This window comes from Schistocerca cancellata, chromosome 6 (assembly GCF_023864275.1).
Source record: "Schistocerca cancellata isolate TAMUIC-IGC-003103 chromosome 6, iqSchCanc2.1, whole genome shotgun sequence".
Taxonomy (NCBI): domain Eukaryota; kingdom Metazoa; phylum Arthropoda; class Insecta; order Orthoptera; family Acrididae; genus Schistocerca; species Schistocerca cancellata.
This window is the reverse complement of record NC_064631.1, coordinates 663702991-663718957: the sequence shown is the minus strand read 5'-3', so window position 1 is coordinate 663718957 and position 15967 is coordinate 663702991.

The following is a 15967-nucleotide window of genomic DNA, read 5'->3' as shown; positions in this document are numbered from 1 at the left end:
AATAGTAATAATAATATCGGGAACTAAATTAACGATCCATAAATGATGTAGGCCACACAGTTGCGATTTGGTTAGAATAATGTTTATTCAGAAAGTATACAATAGCGAAAGTGATCGTATTTAGAGTTACTGTTACACTCGAGTGCATATCCATTTGAGACAGTTCGATCATTCACAGTCTCATCCCGAATTACAAGTTCAATACCCTGCCTCGTTAACTATGCAAAATTCAGAGTTCACACCAGGCGCTGAGCTGCTCACCGCTCAGAGACTAAGTACCGCGATACCACACAACGCGAAATTTTCTGAGTCGCTTCACTTCCTAGCTGTCTAAACACCGACTGTCCGCTTTCGCGTCTCAATCCGAACTGTACCCTGTGGCGCCTCCAGCCGAACTGCCCGCTTTCGCCTCTGCACCATGCACTGTCCCCTTTGGTGTCACGATCTGAACAACCCTCGGCCCGTCTCCGACCGCGGTTCCTGCGCACCAAACATCCTCGTTCAACCGACTACCGCAGTTCCCTTTCCTGAAGCCATCCATCTGATTGGGTACAGCTTATTCTAAATTACTTTACATTTTAACATATTTAAATAACTAAATCTTGACCACTTTCACGTTTTAAATAAAGTAACAATAATATCCATTACATAGTAAACGTTAAATTCTTTTACATAAAACCAACACAATTTCCTTCTCAAATTTGAACTTCATGGCTAGTAGCCTTCCACCAATCTGCATTCTGATAAATAAATAAAGAACAAAAGTAACTATTATGAACTAAAATATACAAAAAATAATCTTCTACCTAATGATTCAATACAGTGTCATGCTGTCATCGTTCAATGCGTTTCGTATGGAGGAAATGATGATCTGATGCTTAACTGAAAATACTGATAATTTAAATTTACTATATCTTTTAAACAAATAAAGTAACAGATTTGATATTTACAAAGTTTGTCATTTTAATGATGCAATACGTTATGAAATGTCGATCGTTAAGATTGAGCAAAGCGTTCAGATTTTAGCATTCAGGTCTTTGTTACAAAACTTATTAATTTCACTTTAACAGTAAATCCTGAACTGTTACAGATATGATCAATATTCAGGTTTTATTGGGATCACCATGGTAATTCATGGAGGATGGTAGATTAAAATAATTTTGGCTTAATTTCCTGGATTACTACAGAATTAAATAGTTTTCATAAACGTTTCCCTTTATGGACGATCTTAGGTCCGCCATATTTAACATTGCTACGTCTCCTTGGCCACAAACTGATTCTACGGAGTTGCCCTATGATGTAGGTTCTCGTCTGTCTCACTCGCACACTACAGCGCTTAGGCCTCAATAGACAATAGACGCCTGTGAGTTTCCCCATCTCGTGGTGAATATACGCACTTTGTGGCACACGGTCCTCGACGATAGGGTTCGTTTCACAATTCCTGTAGGCTGACTCTTTCGGCCATATGTTTAAATGAGAGTACAATACTCGTTAACTCACAAATCTAAGTATAGCTTACTCACGTAACCAAATGGCTCTGAGCACTATGGGACTCAACTGCTGAGGTCATTAGTCCCCTAGAACTTAGAACTAGTTAAACCTAACTAACCTAAGGACATCACAAACATCCATGCCCGAGGCAGGATTTGAACCTGCGACCGTAGCGGTCTTGCGGTTCCAGACTGCAGCGCCTTTAACCGCACGGCCACTTCGGCCGGCTACTCACGTAACCAGTTGTTCTTGATTCTAATGTAGGAATATTTACTTCGTACTCTTTGGTGAAGGAATTTCGGGAAACGTGTTTAGTAACTCTGCTTTAGTGGCTCTGTCCTCCGTAACACCATATTTATCGCGGAAAGAGGGTACTGACTTTGTCATCCCGCTCGTGTACTTTATATACGACCAGATTTCCAGACAGTGTTCCGCTGTGGAAACTATTAAAAGCATCTCGCATTGAAGTTATTTCTAACTTGCGAGCTTATATAGAACTTCGCCAATCTTGGGAAATTTGTGTTCTTTGAGATTTGACATCCTTTTTTGGTTACTTCTGTAACATTGTTCTGACGTGCTTTGTGTTCAATGTGAGATCAGCACCAACTCTTATTAGTTTATTTGCTACATATCTTTCAAATGGCGTCGGTACTATTTCTTCGATTTCAAGTCAAATCTGGTCTGTACTTCCATGGTCAGACTTTCTCCTAGAAAGGCGTGAAGCGAATTTTTATCTGCTTTTTTAAACAGATGTATTTCGCTTTTATTTTTCGTTGGTTTGGATTTTACGGTATTTACTCTCGCTACAACAAACTTATGCTCATTGACATCTGTATTTTTTTTTTACACACCTGCCCCATATTGGAATGAATTAAACCGCTACAGAGCTAAAAACCATACCAGTAGACCAGAAAAAGTCCGTCTTGAATTCATGTGTCAATCGGTACTGCAATTGGTGCTTTCAGACCGGTTCTCAGGTATGACCTATTGGCCATTCGGTGTGGCCGAGCGGTTCTACGCGCTTCAGTCTGGAACCGCGCGACCGTTACGGTCGCAGGTTCGAATCCTGCGTCGGGCATGGATGTGTGTGATGTCCTTAGGTTAGTTACGTTTAAGTAGTTCTAAGTTCTAGGGGACTGATGACCTCAGAAGTTAAGTCCCATAGTGCTCAGAGCCATTTGAACCATTTTTTATGACCTATTGAAAAAATACATTTTCCTCCTTTTGTTTTGAGTTAATGAATCGGGTGGTATCTCGTATTTTGAAACATCATTCTAGCTTCATAGTAGTATTCACAAAAGTCACTCCAAAATTCAGTGTCTATGTTACTAACTGCGAACGCAGAAGAAGAAATCCAGTGGAGACATATAGACAGCCTTACTACAAACTAAGTAAGCAGTCCTCCTCCTGACGGTCTAGGGATAAATCAGGTGGGAATTCCTAGAACCCTCCCTAGAGGTTTGTTCAACGCAGCCCTCCACATGCCAAATTCCGCAAACTGGAACTTTCGCGGTCGGAATGTCTGACGCAGAAATTTGTCGCAGCAGACACATTTCTTCTAATTCCGACAAATTTTAAAATGGATACCATTACAAGCGATAATTTGCAGGTAGTAGTAATTTGAGTAGGGATGGCAGAGATGTAGCGGAAACAGTGATATTTTGCATAAATAATAGTGATATTAAAACACTGATGTATTTACTATATACTTCTGTTTCTTTGATTTGTGCGATTCTGTTACTTCTAATTTCTGTATCCTTTCAGTGGATAGTACATGTGAGTAATCAATTGTTTTTAACAAATCCTGTCAAATAAGCGTAAAGCGAAGTTTCATTAAGTACAGGGTATTTGTAATTAAACTTTCCCTATTTAACACGTTATAACACGCAAAATAATTACCGTAGGAGTACCAAACGTGGTAGAATTAATGTCCAGAGTATGGGGTGCACGATTTTCATGCGTCACAGCGCCACCGTTCAATTCCAACTATGGCCACCAGGCGCTGTGATCAATCATCGTGATTGATAATCTCACACACCTGACCAGTCGCAGTGCAGTTGTTGATGTGTCAACATGAGCTGGGACAAAAGGAGCAGGGCATTAGAGGTGAAGCCCTATTTTCAAAACAACAGTCTTGCTCAAGATGCGCTTCGAGAATATCACCGTCTGAAAGGATCACGGCAGGGTCCTCTTTCTCCACCTGCTGTGCGGAGCCTGATGAAGTAGTCCGAATCAACTGGAGAACTGGGCGTCGCTCGGGGAGGAGGCCGGCGACCGGTTGCCCCACAGGTGGTTGATGAAATCGCTGTCGCTATGGCAGACAACGCTGCGCGCAATTCCCCATCGTCAGGCAATGCGCGTGCTGTGTCACGACAGTTGAACATCAGGTGGTCCACTGTACGGAAAGTGCTTCGAACCATTCTCAAATGACATCCGTACAAGATCCATAACGTATAGCAGCTCGCACCACAGAAAGCACAACGATGTGTTGACTCCTCTCCACTTTCTGGCAAAGATTCAAGTTGACGAGGGCTGTCCCTGGGCCATCTTAGGACAGAATAAGCTCATTTTTCTCTGGCGAGTGAGGGGAATACACAGAACTGCCGAGTTTGGGGATCTTCACCTCCAGCTACTGTGCATGAAGTTCCCCACTGCAGTGAACGTGGCACCGTATGGTGTGGCTTCATGGCTACGTTCATCATTGTCCCATTCATTTCTTGAACAGGTTGGCGCCCAAGGGCCAAAGACATGCAGTGTGACTGGCCAGCGTCACTGCGATATCCTTCGCCAGCGTGTCATACCTGACGTACAGGACAGAGACGCATTGAACTCAACAATTTTCATGCAAGATGGAGCCCCACTGCACATCGCTCGTGAAGTTCACCTGCTTCTCTGAAACACATTTAGAAAGATCGAATTATCAGCCGATCGTTTCCAAATGCTTGGCCGGCACGATCACCTGATCTTACTCCCTGTGATTTCTGGTTGTGGGACTACCTGAAGGACAGAGTTTATCAAGGAAACACTCACACATGTGATGATTTGTAGGGCAGCATATCAAGAGAGGTAGCCACAATACTACGGAATGCTTCGTTCTGCTGTTTAGAATGCAATCCCGCGCTTTCAGACTCTTCTGGACACTGATGGGAACCATATTGAGCCCCTTTTACAGCAATAATGGTACTGGTATGTAATGTCATGATGTACCGTATGGACACATTAACAATGTTTGATCTGCATTATTTCTCTTCCCGTGTCCTTGATATTAATGCTACCAAGTTTGGTTGTCATACGGCAGTTAGTTTCCATGTTATAATGTGTTAAATATGGAAAGTTTAATTATAACCACCTGGTGTTGCAAGTATCACGTTGATAGATGACACCTCATTTCTCCTCAAAGGTCAGCATTTCTCAAAGGTCAGTCATTTTTGAAGAATTCATTTTGACTTGTTTACAACGTAGGTACGTAAAGTACCATTCATACTCTTGCCTCTCAACTGAACAGAACGGATCTAGATGTCTAACTGGATTCCAATCAGTGGAGAAGTTACTAACTGCGCAATTTCATACAGATCAGGTACTAATCGAACATTTCAGTACTAACTATTTAATTTTAATATTAATAACTATTTAATATTAACGATTTAATAGTTAATACTGAAATGTGCGATTAGTACCTGAGCTGTATGAAACTGCAATGTTAGTAACTTCTCCACTGATTGGAATCCAGTTAGACATCTAGATCCGTTCTGTTCAGCTGCTCAGTCAAGATCATACGGTATAGTGTGGTGATCCTCACACCAATACATATATGTATACTTTGCATTCTAGTTAAAGTTAGCTGTATTAGAAACAATACGAAACCATTACAAGCTACGAGATCATGTAATGCCGCATAAAATATGGATCCAGGGAGACTTCTGTCCATTCCTGTACTTCACACTCGTTTATTGCGAGAGAATATTACTTCGAGCTTTTCATCTCTTTATGTTCGCTGCGCTGTGTAATGTTGAAGCCTTCGCACCCCATCCCGCTCCGCCCTTAAGCTATTACTGCATTTCCACGCGGAGTACGCGAATGACAAAAGACAATCTACATTTCACTTTTTAATCCCGAAGCACTTCGCTCGGTACTACCGTCGTCTCCTTTCTTTATTCCGTACGCATACTGAACTCTCGTTATTCTCTGCGGAAAGAATGTCGCTATTTCGTGTTATTTAACGCTGTTGCAAAAGGGTTACAGTGTGTGTAACAAAAGGGAAAGAAAAAACTCAGCATTATGATAATCTGCAAAGGAAAACATGAGATATTAGCATATAAATAACCTCATCTCCAGGCGAGCTTAATATATGACTCTAGACGCAGTCGGGATAAAATTTAATAATGGCGCGCGTTTTTGCCGTTAACACCACTATTCTTTATTGCCTGCGGAGACCTACGCGGGAATGTCCGTTGAGAATAAGCTTGCGCAGCATTTACACCACCTACGGAATTTACATCTCGGTCAGATCTCTGACTTGTTTAGAGCTGCACAGCAAATGTAGCTATCACGCCGCCTCTGTTTTGTAAAATATTATAAATATTAAATTCATGGCAGAATTAGATGTTATATGTCAGTAACAATGCCTTCGGGACTGATCAATGTAAATATACTTTTTTCTCATTTTGTCTGTACTGTTGTTTATGTCTAGCCACCGCGTTGTTACATTTTTTACTTCAGTTTGGTTTCGACATTATTTATTAAACAGTATATTGCGTACCACTCACAAAAATCAAATCACTACAGCAGTGAATAACTATGGTGTGAATAACGTTACTAGACTCGCTTTCGAGAGGACGTCAGTTCAAACCTACGTTGGGCCATGTAGATTTAGGTTTTCCGTGATTTCTCTAAATCGCTTCAGGCAAATGATGGGATGGTTCCTTTTGAAAGGAAACGACAGGTTTCCTCCCCCATTCCTTCCCCATCCTTCCCCAATCCGAGCTTGTGCTTCGTCTCTAATGACTTCGTTGCCGACTAATCTCTCCCCTCCTAAATTTACTATAATGTTATGGGAATTCGGTTCCGCCTATTATACAACTATTATGTGTGTGAAAACGTCTTTTGGTATATTTGTGGCATCATCAGAGGCTACTATGTGATCAGCATCAACAGATAACAGGTACAGGATCGTAATACACACATACACACACACACACACACACACACACACACACACACACACAATGAGTCTGTAAAGCTGTGTGGCTCTGTAAAAACGTGTATGAAGTTCATATTTCTACAATAGATGAGCAAGCAGATGAAGACAAGTACCACAAATGTTCAACAGAAGTTAAAATGTTACTGAATAAGACCTAAACAAAAGAACCCACTGATGAGAGCACAAAAGTGTCGAAATATATTCGGGCCTTATAAAAGACTAGTTTGTGTCGTGATAGGGGGATTTAATTTCCCATCACTTAATCTGTGAACACGGCTACTGTTAGAACTACAAATCGAAACGATGATCATTAATGTAAAGTTGTTTCAATTTTGTTCTTATTTCGTTAGTGTTCATAATCTTTCAAAATGAACTTAACACTCTGGCATGCTGTGTAACTTCGAATTACGACTGTAAGCTTTGCGGAAGAAAGTAGACGTAACTCAATGAAAACAGAATATTTAAAAGCACAGATGGGCAAAAGAGAAAAAACTATGTGCTCATTCAGGTATATTACAGATCTTGGCAGTCTTAAGTGCACTATGCTATCCAGGGAAGAAGCATTCTCATTCTGGCCACTTTGTAGTAAGAATATCGTAAAACAATTCTTTAATTTCGAATATTAACAAAATGTAAACGAATTAGGTCATTAATGCTACTAGTTGTTTCACGAAATACTGTTACTTTTGTGCTGTATAGGCCGCAGATACTATATCGTGTTATTACTGCATTATTTCCTTAAAATGCGATAGACAGCGGTAATCCCTCATTAGTGAATTTCCAGTGAGCGTGTTAATGACGACCAGCATATTGTGCCTTCCATGAACTCATTAACTGCATTTAAAGAACCTTATTAGCAGTTGAGGCGTGGGTAAAATTACATCAAATTAATGAGTATTGCAAACAGTTCTTTTACTACTCGAGAAAGATACAAATTAAAAGAACAACGACTGCTACTATGTTACCTTATGTTTAAATTTCCTTAGTAAAGTGATAACGCGTTGAGAAATGTGATCTCCACACCAACGTCTAAAATTCAACCACTCGTCTGTTCAATGAAAGTGTTGCACTAAAATGTTAATTACTATTTGACTCTCACCTGAAACTGTTAAATACAGAGAAAGAAATGTGATGGAGAGAAATGTTACCAAATTTACTAAGCACAGTTTATACACTCTAAGAGAAAAAAAAAGACACTACGAAGGAATTATCCGAATGGGACAGAAATTGGTAGATGTGATGTGCACACACAAACAAATGACGTACAATTTCATAAAAAATGTATGTTTTATTGAAGAGAAACGGATTCACAAATTGAAAAACATAGTAACGCTTTGATCCACCCATGGCCTTTACGCAAGCAGTTATTCGGCTTGGCATTCATTGGCAGAGTTTGTCGGATGACCTCCTCAGGAATATCGTGGCGAATTCTGTACAATTGACGCCTTAGATTGTCAAAATTCCAAGGTGATTGGAGAGTCCTTCCCATAATGTTTGCAATCGTTCTCGATTAGGGACACTGCTGGCCGAGGTACGGTATGCCAAAAGTGAAGACAAGCAGTAGAAAGTCTCGCCATGTGTGACCGGACATTATCTCACTGAAATGTAAGTCCAGGATGGCTTACCATGAAGGGCAACAAATCGGGACGTAGAATATCGTAGACGTACCTCTATGCTGTAACGGTGCCTCGGACGACAACCAAAGGGATCCTGCCTTCGAAAAGAAATGACACCCCAGACCACCTCGTTTGGCTGTCGAGCCTTATGGAGGGCGACAGTCAGTTGGTATACCACTGACGTCCGGGGCATCTCCAGATGCGTGTCTCAGCACATCGGGTCTCAACGCGAAGTGGAACTTGTCACAGAAGACAGTTCTATCCAGTGAATGAGATTCCAGGCCGACGATATGTCTGGAAACGCCCCGGACAATGGTGTGATATCAGCCTCACTGTTGCTCACCATAGGTTCTGAACAACCATGAGTGATCGTCTGGAGTGCCATTTATTTTCATAGCAGGATCCCTTTGGTAGCCATTCTTGACACCCTTACGGTACAGCTGTAAGTCGACAATATTCGACACCTCGTTTCGTTGCCGTTTATGACAAGGCATTTCGAGGTTACATTTCAGCTAGAGAGTTCCTACCGGTTGTGTTAGTGCTTGTCAAATCCTACCTTGGCCACAAAGATCACAGGATCTCTTTCCAGTTCAGAACATTTGGAGCATAGCAGGATGACTCTCCAACCATCTCGGGATTTTTTCGATCTCAGGCGCCAATTGGACAGAATTTGGCACAACATCCCTCGGAAGGACACCAAACATCTGTGTCAGTCAATGCCAGAGCCGAAAACTACTTTGAGAAGCGCCAGACGTGAGCCAACGAGTTACTGACGTGCAGAATTTGTGAATCTCTTCCTCTTGAATAATTGATCCAGTTTTTCTGACACTGTAATCATTGATTTGTCTGTACATATACATCATATCTACTGATTTCCGTCCCATTCCGATAGTTCCTTGGTGGCGCTTCCTTTGTTTATGTCCTAGAGTGTATATCGCTTCATCTTATGATTTTCCCGTATAAATTTTTCTTGCCTACTTTTACACTGCCTTCAAGTACATTGGTTTGAAACTTCGTAGCACAATAAAGCTGTGTCCCAGACAAGGAGATTAAAAGAGTGTGCCGCATCGAGACTCGAGCTCGGGACCCTTACTTTTCGCGGATAAGTGGTCTACCGTCTGAGCTATCAAAGCATGACTCACGACCCGTCCTATGTATTTACTTCTGCCAGTACCTCATCTCCTACCTTCAAAACTTCAAGGAAATTTTCCTACACACCTTGTGTGTCTGGTACCTCCGGAAAAAAACAAAAAACAAAAAAAGTAATGAGGAGAGATGGCTTAGTCACATCCGGAGTACATTTGCAGAATAAATCTTCACTCTACAATATGGCTAAGACATACCTCTGAAATACCCTTTCTTCCAAGAGTGCTAGTCTCTCGATGTATGAGGGAGAACTGTGAAATAGCCGCAAATAGGCGCGCGGAGTGGCCGCACGGTTAGGGGCGCCTTGTCACGAATTGCGCGGCCCCTCCTGCCGGACGTTCGAGTGCTCCCTCGGGCATGGGTGCGAGTGTTGTTCTTAGCGTAAGTTAGTCTGAGTTAGTTTAAGTAGTGTGAATTCTAGCGACCGATGACCTCAGCAGTTTGATCCCTTAGGAATTCACACACATTTAAACGCTTTCTTCTCAGAAATTAGGTAGGTAGGAGATGAGGTCATGGAGGAAGTAGAGATGTATGACCAGGTCGTGAGCCGTGTTTGAGCATCTCAGTCGGTATAGCACTGCCCCACGAAAGGCAGAGGTCCCAAGATCGAGTCTCGGTTTGGTACACACTTATAATCAGTCACGAAGTTTCAAATCAGCACACACACTGCAGAAGACTGAAAAATCTTCATGTTTGCTGCTGCTTACTAATAAAATGATTTTTTAATGGTACTGGTACTGTCGTACTTTAAATGGATATGATTTAGCAGTGTACCTGTTGTCTGAATGAAAGCGTAGTCTGTATTTCCAGCTGGCGTAATGCCAGAGGCCCATTGCATTGACACACCGTAGTTGCTTGCACAAAAGTGCGTCAGGGAAGCTTTAAAATATTCCCAGTTGACAGTTTGTCCAGTTTCAAGATGATTCTAATGGCCCTGAACGCTATGGGACTTAACTTTTGAGGTCATCAGTCCCCTAGACTTAGAACTACTTAAGCCTAACAAACCTAAGGACATCACACACATCCAAGCCCAAGGCAGGATTCGAACGTGCGACTGCAACAGCAGCGCGGTTCCGGACTGAAGCGCCTAGAACCGCTCGGCCACAGCTGCAGCGCTTCCTTCTAGAAGCTTTATTTGGCTGCTATTTCTTCCTGGTGTTTAGAAGTTATCACTTTACGTTTAAGACAGTTATTATTAGTATTCCGTACCTCAGTCTATAATATCTAAAACCTCTGTATCTCTGTCCGTATGTCTGTTTATTAAGCTCCGTTTTTCTCAGGAATGGGCAGAGGTAAGAACCTGAAATTTATTACAAGTACTAAGGTTTACATCTCCTCGGTTGCATAAAAAATTTAAACTTCTAAGTCAGTCCAATCAAAAGATACGGCCGTCTGATAAGACCTCTTTTTCTCACGAGCGATTAAAGGTATACAGTCAAACTTTACGTCAAACACTGGGGCCAACAGTCCCTTGACGGTGTAAGGAAAATTAAGCATCTAAGTCAAGGCAATACAAAGATATGGAAATTTATGTTCAAATGGTTCAAATGGCTCTGAGCACTATGGGACTCAACATCTTAGGTCATAAGTCCCCTAGAACTTAGAACTACTTAAACCTAACTAACCTAAGGACATCACACACACCCATGCCCGAGGCAGGATTCGAACCTGCGACCGTAGCAGCCCCGCGGTTCCGGACTGCAGCGCCAGAACCGCTAGACCACCGCGGCCGGCGAAATTTATGTCACATATTTTGATAGTCGCAAACTCATTCAACAAAACCTATAGGTGAACTACCTATCTATGCAATTAAGTTTGTACGGGACCCTTGAGCGCGTGTCCTACTAACCCTTCTCAGGTTCTTTGTTAAACAGGAATACTGTAAATATGTCCATTTATACACACTGCCCTGTCGAAACAAAAGAAAATAGTCCAGCTCTAATATGGCTTGTCTGCAACTACATGTTCTCAAAAGATTTGCACGGAAAAAGGCCTATTACAAATTTTAGATATCTTCAGCGCTGGAAAAGTCTATGGTATTATGCACAGAAAACATACATTTCCACAACTAGAAATATTAAAGAAATTATTTAGTCATTTCTTATTTCAAATTAGACACTTCATTTTAAGATATTTTTTCTATACTTACAGTAGCCATGTTAATAATAAAAAAGAGGCTATTACATTCGGTAGAAGAACGTCTCACGCAAATAGGCCTTTATAACCAAGAACATGTCCAAAATATAGACAGGTGTAAAATCCAAATCAATATTGAACAAGCTCCTCGCATTACATTTGCGCAAATGATTAGAAGGGGAAACGCAACAAACAGCACAACGTCCATTCACGTCCCCCTAACAAACATCAAGAAAATTGTGAAAAATGTACTAAACTGGAATTAAAAGTGTATGGCTACCAGCTACCGAACTCCATGCTCTCTTTATGTGTACTTGGTCGTAAAGACTACATAGTGAGAATTTGAAAATTGAAGGAGAAATCTTTAATTATATAGATATGGAAACACAATTTTTCCATTTTATTGCAATCGGCTGTTCCCATCGAGATGGAAAAAATATGAAGGTTATGACCTCGTTATACTTAAAAGCGACTGCTGTTTAATAGTGTAAGACTCCTTTCCCCTGTAGAATACTGAGGGAAACTTCCTTGGATATAGGGCATCTGAACGTGTATTTTTTCCCTTTAATTGCAGCCGGTGGGTGTACACCAACTTCCCCTCCGCTCCTACTTCTGCCCCCACCCTCACACCCTCCCAAAAATCCCTTTACAGCCCTTCAGAGAGCGTTACTCTTGCTGGATCTGTTCTGAGTATCACATTATGTAGTGGACTACCGTCAGTGGAATTTTGGGATACCTGTAGACATTAAAATAATCAAATACATTATTAATTTTTATTTTCAATTAAATACTGGAAATTAAACATTTATCAGCTACATCACACCATCACCTGAACTGATGAAGAGAGGAATTTTACATTAGTTATACTGGTCAACAAAATTTTTGTCACCAGCAATGAGAATGGTGTTCTTTGCTACGTAGTGGGTACTGAATTCGAAAATAAAGTTAGTTTCTGACTGCTTCGCTTAGTTTTCTTGTGGTATATTACTCCCTGTCTATTGTAATCCTTGAAAATGCAGCAAATTTCTCATTCTTCTGTGTCTTAAATATTCTTCACATTTAGAAAAAATAACCTTACAAGGGAATGGTCCAATAAGACATGTCGAAACCTACCCTGGAGGAAGACAACGAAAGAAATTGACTGCAAAAATTTCAGTTGCTAAGAGGCACAGCAAGTATTTTGTAAATAACGAAATTACACCTTTCTTCCGCGCGAAGAACAGCTTGTAACAGCGAATGGAGCGCGACTCGGCGAATCAGTAAGGCAGCGCCGCGTAGCTGAAATATCCGGAGTTAACAGACACCAATTTTAAGCACCCAAAGCCTGGCTGACAATGGAGCGAATTGAAGTGAACACGTGCGAATGAACATTTGCAGAAAATTCACTACCATTCGCTTGTATGTCGCTACAATCGTTTATACTAGAGGGAATGGAAGAGAACACGAGGTAGCGAACATTGCCTATGAACGCTGTGTTATTAGTTTATAGTTTCTGGAGCTAACCTTCGGCGTACAAGATACAACTCTACCTTGTTAGAGCCACAATGCAAAGCTTTGGTATTCTGTGAGGATTACTCTGCATGGCGAGCCCACTGTTCTTGATAGTGTATGCAAAATAGCGCAGGGAAGGAAGAATTTAAGTGTCTCAATTTGGACGGAAGTGTGACACACGTGGAGATCGTGCACTTTACACAGAACTGCATCTCTATCTGTACTTAGCACTGGCCCAAAATCTTCCTTGTATGTTGGCTGCCATTTTTCCCTGGCTTCTCATTACCATTGAAGGGAAATTTATAAACATAGCACTAAATACCGACGTAGAATATCATCTCAAGAAGTGACACAGCTAGCGTTTCCACTACGCTTGTAAGAATTAATAGTCATCTTTTTATTAAAACAAAAATGATCTAGTGGCAAAGAGCGCGCTTCGTGATCCAGAGACTGCGGGAACAAATCCTGTTCAGACCACAGCTTTTTCACTATGATTTTGAACTGAGCATTCGCTTCTCTCAGATGTTGGAGGGCCACCAAAGGCCTGTGGTTCAAATTCGACGCTAAACTGCAGGTCTCCATTTTCCGATTAGGTAACTGGGGAGAGTTTGGGACATGTAAGTAGCTGCAGTGGCGTTCAGTTGAAAGACCTGCAAGAGGCCTACCGGGTACACCAGACAGAATTCTCTTTTGCTCCTGCTTGTTATCTTGTACACTCCGGTGAAAACCTGGCTTAGACTATACAAAAAAATTTTGAATAACTTTATATCGACAGTTCAATTCATGCACATGTATTTCTGATAAAAGTGCCTAGCAGAGAAAATAAAATCGTGGCAGTGTCTAATGTCAGAGACGACTTCCACCAATGAGAACTTGTAATTTGCTGAAATGAAATGTGTCTTGGAGTACTACATTTTATAGCAATTCCTGAGGGCCAATTCCTTCTAATAAGTTTGAATGTTGTGCATATGACTATCAGTCCATGTAGTCGTCACAGAAATGCGAAGTATCTATTGAATGTCGAAAACGAACATTTTTCTTGCAACAGGCGCACCGGGCAAATAAAAATTGATGCAGTCAGGCACTTCGCAGTAATCACTTGTTTTATTTAGACAGAAATGGTATGGAGTCAGAATTGGTCCCGGGCGTTGCTCTACATACTGCTCTGCACAACAGGCATACGTGATGAAATTCGTAAAGAATGGAGAAGAAAACTGGTAATACTCAAACGACTGGAGCTTAAGAACACTGTTCCGCCGATAAACCTGAAATGAGAAAGAGGTATCGTAAATTACGTTGTGTGATAATTCCTGAAAAATGCTTTCCACTGTCGAAAAATTCTTTATCGAGAGGTTGAATCACACTAGTAGTTCCAGGTGGAATCCACATTACATCTACAGTTTTTTCATCGTCTTCCACAAAAACAGAGGCGTCGTTATGTCCAGACCATGAATCCAACAAAATCAATGAAATTGTTTCTGCAGCTGATAGGAATATATTTCGAACGAAATGTTGAAAATTATTCTTTCACATTTTTCCTGATTTTGATACTACGACTACAAGATTTTTGCAAACTAAACAGCCCATTCTTTATTTTTGGTAGCAATTTGCCGTGTGGTTCTTGAAGACAGATATACAGCTGCGGAAACGGTAAACCACTCAAACTTATCACTGCCATTATCGTATATGAATGAGTAATCGCATTCATTGATTAGGCAACCGACTACGTCTATTTTTCACCCCCGAAATGATAAAGTGCGGTGAGGACGCAGTTCTTTGACGAAACGTGACTGATCAGCGTTATAAACAGCAGTTGCGGAGGTAACAGCAAGTTTTGTCTTTACATCTGCTATGAATTTACCTTTAGCATTGTATATCACTGCTAGCTGCTGTACACGTTTACGGGACGTAAACTTGGTAATTTTGCGACATCCTATTCTGCACGATTTCTTGAACGTGCGTAGCCAGGTCGACGAAGCCCAGAAATTAGCAATGTTCATGTCATGCAATTCGGAGGGGCCAGTCTCGTAGATCTCAACCGGTAACGGTGCATAGCCTCCCAAATGGTTCAAATGGCTCTGAGCACTGTGCGACTTAACTTCTGAGGTCATCAGTCGCCTAGAACCTAGAACTAATTAAACCTAACTAACCTAAGGACATCACACACATCCATGCCCGAGGCAGGATTCGAACCTGCGAACGTAGCGGTCGCTCGGGTCCAGACTGTAGCGCCTAGAACCGCACTGCCACTCGGACCGGCTGCATAGCCTCTCACGATCAGTTCTAATCTCTAGAACAGTTTTTCATTCAGATGGTTTCGGGTTTCCGTTTGACGCATATTTCTCACTCGTCTAATTCATTCTTCCATTTGTATAATTCACGCTGCGATTTCACGAAACGAAAACGCCTTTGCACACTGCCTAACTTCTAGCGTTTTTTCCCTCTTTCGTTTGATCAATATTTCACTGCCTTTTCTTTGTCACTGAAAGCTGTTGCAGTACGTGTCTTTTTTAGGCTTGGAAGGTATTCTTCTTCAGAACTGTTATTGACACAAGTGACGTTGTCCGAACCACAATTCATGGAATTTCTTCTAACGTATCCACAATTTCAAACGAAATGTGGCTATCATTCGAATGAATGTCAAGGAAATCAACTAACAAATGACACATATGTACGTCCTCAGGAGAAGTAGGCGATTTCGGCTGCTCCCTGCCGCCGTTGGATAAGCAGCTGCAGCAGCAAGTCGTATACTCCTAGCTCACTCATTTGTTACATAGTTTAATTCTTAATTTCTTTGCGTGTTTTTGGTACTTGCATTGTTTAATTCATAAATTTCGGGCGTATTATAGTATTTGAGAGTTGGAGCATCGCGTTTTAGTACCTGAAT